The 4213-nt window shown below is 39.3% G+C and overlaps 1 protein-coding gene across 2 annotated transcripts in view; it reads right to left on the bottom strand.

Moving 5' to 3' along the window:
- Positions 1-4213, bottom strand: part of N4BP2L1 (NEDD4 binding protein 2 like 1) — a 21764-nt gene that overhangs the window by 7921 nt on the left and 9630 nt on the right. The gene's annotated exons all lie outside the window — the stretch shown is intronic.

The following is a 4213-nucleotide window of genomic DNA, read 5'->3' as shown; positions in this document are numbered from 1 at the left end:
CCTGTCCCCTTTTGATAATGCTTACCATCATTATTCTTTATGATGAGCAAATGGCCCCAAATCTGACCAGCAGGTACCCCTTCAAGCTGGCTCCTGTGTCTTTGTCTACACCAACCTTAAAAATACTACTTTTCCTTTCTTATTAGCAAAGTAATACATATTCAAGGCAAAATATTTTGAAAGAGAAAACTGCAAAATAGGAGAGGTTCCTATATTCCCCCACTTAAAAGTAACTGTTAATATTTTGATCCTTTTTCCAGGGGACAGAATTTCTTTTTTCTTTTTCTCTCATCTGATATTTTGTTACATAAAAACAAACATAATTAGAGAATACCAACTTATTTTCACCAAACTTATTTCCACAGCAATTATTTCCTACCTCATTAAATATGACTCTGTGCCATTATTTTTAATGATTATGACATAGTTATTCATATGGATGTACCATAATTTACTTAACCAATGCTCTGTGGGGTTAGGTATTTAGTGTGGCCCCAACTTCTTTGATTACCAGCAAGTTTAAATACTTTTTCTTATGCGTGCTGGTCACTTAGAGATATTCTTTTGTGAACTGCATTTTAATGTCCTAATAAAACCTCCTTATTGGGAGGTTTATGGCTTTCTTTTTGAATATGTAAAATTCTTAAGTACATCAGTTTTTAAAATTTTGTTTATAATGAACTCTAACATACAAGTCTCAGTTATTAGAAGTTTTCTTAGTCACATGTATCCATCTTTTATTTTCTACTTTCTGTCTTTGGTAATACATTTACAAGTCTTTCCCAACCCAAGATTATGTAAATATTCATCCATGTTCTATTACATTTTACTCCCCAGTCCATCTAAAATTTTAGTTTAGTATGTGGCAGTGGTTAAGACAGAATGGAAATGGACCCCTATCTTAAACCGCTCACAAAAACTTGAAATGGAGTAAAGACTTAAACATAAGACCTGAACCATAAAACTCCTAGAAGAAAGCACAGGGGAAAATCTCCTTGACATTGGTCTTGGCAATGATTTTTGGATTACACCAAAAAGCAAAAGCAATAAAAGCAAAAATTAATAAGACTACATCAAACTGAAAAGCTTCTATACAGCAAAGGAAACAATCAACAAAATAAAAAGGCAATCTACCAAAAGGAAGAAAATATTTCCAAATCATATATCTGATAAGGGATTAATATCCAAAATATATAAATAACTCATATAACTCATTAGCAAAAACCAAACAATCCAATTAAAAAATGGGCAGAGGATCTGAATAGACATTTTTCCAAAAAAGACCTGCAAATGGCAAACAGGTACGTAAAAAGGTGCTCAACATCATTAACCATCAGGGAAACGCAAATCAAAACCACAATGAGCTATCACCTCACACCTGTGGCTGTCATCAGGAAGACAAGAGATTAAAAGTGTTGATGAGGATGTGGAGAAAAGGAAAACCTTGTGCACAGTTGGAAAGAATGTAAATTAGTGCAGCCACTGTGGAAAACAGAATGGAGGTTTCTCAAAAAATTAAAAATAGAACTACCATAAAATCCAGTAATCCCACTTTTAGTTATGTACCCAAAGGAAATGAAAACAGGATCTTGAAGGGTTATCTGCACTCCTATGTTCACTGAACCATTATTCACAATAGCCAAGATATGAAAACAACCTAAGTGTCTGTCAATGGACAAATGGATAAATGTGGTAAATATATACAATGGAATATTATTCTGCCATGAGAAAGAAGGAAATCCTGCCATTTGTGACAACATGGATGAACTTAATGGCATTATGTTGTGAAATAAATCAGAGAAAGACAAATACTGTACGATCTCACTTATATGTGGAATCTAAAAAAGTTGAACTCATAGAAAGAGAGTATAGTGGTGGTTACCAGGGGCTGAAGGTGTGGGAAATGGGGAAGTGTTGCTCAAAGAGTACAAACTTCCAATTGTCAGATGAATAAATTCTGGGGATCGGGGGCTTCCCTGGTGGCGCAGTGGTTGAGAGTCCGCCTGCCGATGTAGGGGACACGGGTTCGTGCCCCGGTCTAGGAGGATCCCACATGCCTTGGAGTGGCTGGGCCCGTGAGCCATGGCCGCTGAGCCTGCGCATCTGGAACCTGTGCTTCACAATGGGAGAGGCCACAACAGTGAGAGGCCCGCATACCGCAAAAATAAAATAAAATAAAAAAAATAAAATAAAATTCTGGGGATCTAATGCACAGCATGGTGGTTATAGTTAATACTGTTATTATACACTTGAAAGTAGCTAACAGAGTAGATCTTAAATATTCTCATCACAAAAAAAGAATGGTAATTATGTGGCACAATGGAGGCATTGGCTAACAACAGTGGTAACCATTTTTCTTCTTTAAAAAAAATTAATTAATTCATTTATTTTTGGCTGTGTTGGGTCTCCGTTGCTGTGCGCAGGCTTTCTCTAGTTGCTGCAAACGGGGGCTACTCTTCATTGCGGTGGCTTCTCTTGTTGCGGAGCACGGGCTCTAGGTGCACGGGCTTCCATAGTTGTGCCTCGCGGGCTCTAGAGTGCAGGCTCAGTAGTTGCGGTGCACGGGCTTAGTTGCTCTGTGGCACGTGGGATCTTCCCAGACCAGGGCTCAAACCTGTGTCCCCTGTATTGGCAGGTGGATTCTTAACCACTGTGCCAACAGGTAAGTCCGGTGGTAACCATTTTTCAATAAAGAAATGTATCAAATCAACATATTATACACCTTAAACTTACACAATGTGTTAATTACACCTCAATAAAGCTGGCGGAAAAAAAAAGACCAGAGAGTGGTACAGCTGGATTAAAACCCAGGCTTCTGGCCTCAGAGCTATACACTAAACCACTATGATTGAGTGCTATAAAATAAACAAACCACATTTATCCTTTTCTCTAGTGACATTGAGGTTGTTTGCAATTTTCTCTATCATGAACAACTTTTCGTGAACATCACTGTGCCAACCTCCTTGTGCATATGTACAATGTCTCCTGAGGGTATATACTCCAAGTGGAATAGCTATTAAATCCTTTTTGTTTGTTTTTTGAAAGAACAGAGCAGAACAGATGTTATTTAAAATTTCCTTCTTTCCTTCAGAAAAAAACTTTTCTCTCTGATAGAATATATGTTCCATGAAGGCAGGGATTTTTGTTTCTTTTGTTCACTGCTCTATTCTAAGCATCTAGAAGAATGCCAGGTATATGAGAGATAATCAATAAATATTTAGTAACTGCATGAATGGTTCCTGAATGTTAGGCTCTGTTGTCTTAATTATGTAAACTTTGTATAGGGTCCCAAACTGTGTGAGGAGAATTTCTATTTACTCATCTTTACATGTTGAGAATTTTACCCAAACCTCAGATTTACCCCCAAAGAGGACTGGGAGAGAGAATTCTTAGATTCCAGCACTTCCTCTAGATGTTATTGGAATTCTCAAGGACTTTAAGCTGGGAGGCAGGAAACAGATTCAGTGACCCAACAACCTGAGGAGAATGGGGAGGGAGACATGGCTGTAAACATCTCAGGCCAGTCTCCCCTGAAGCCTGGTGTGGCCTGCCCTTCTCGGTGCTGCCAAACACCATGCCAAGGCTGAGCCCTGCCCTTGGAGAGATGGAGCTCAACCGTCACCAGCACCATGGATACCGCCAAGCCACAGTGGCTAAGGGGACTCCAGTGAAGAGTTCCCAGGCTGTCCTACTGCTGCTCACTCTTGCCCTCACTCCTCACACCTCCAAAGTAGGGCATGTTTATGAGATCCAAAACCAGACTAACAGTTAGCCCTCATGTGTCAGTGTGGCTCCACTGCAGTTTATAGGAGAAATTCCTTTCAGTATCTTGAATGTGAACAGCACCCTTCCAGAGAATCCAGCAATGCCACAGGCTATGTTTTATGTTTTCAACTCAGCCATGATCTGAAGAGGAGAAGGAATCAGAAGCACACCTACCTCAGCACTAACTTGTTTTTAGCTGTGTTTTCCCAAAATGTCATAAAGCAGTTACAGACAACAGAACAGTGGCCAGACAGGAAAACTGTCACTTTGGGCTCTTTTTTGACTGCTGTTTAAATGGGAAAACAGCTGTGTCTTTGATACTTTTTTTTTTTTTTTTTTTTTTTTTTTTGCCAGTGTGTCCCTCTTGTGCTGGCCGGTTCTTAAGTCACTTGGATTCAAAACCATCAGTAGAGCATGGAGGCACATTTTGGGGCGGCCTACTCTGGAG

Source organism: Lipotes vexillifer, unplaced genomic scaffold (genome assembly GCF_000442215.2).
Source record: "Lipotes vexillifer unplaced genomic scaffold, Lipotes_vexillifer_v1.1 scaffold120, whole genome shotgun sequence".
In the NCBI taxonomy this organism is placed as follows: domain Eukaryota; kingdom Metazoa; phylum Chordata; class Mammalia; order Artiodactyla; family Lipotidae; genus Lipotes; species Lipotes vexillifer.
Note: the sequence above shows the minus strand (reverse complement) of the source record. Positions and strands in the feature narration are given on the sequence as shown.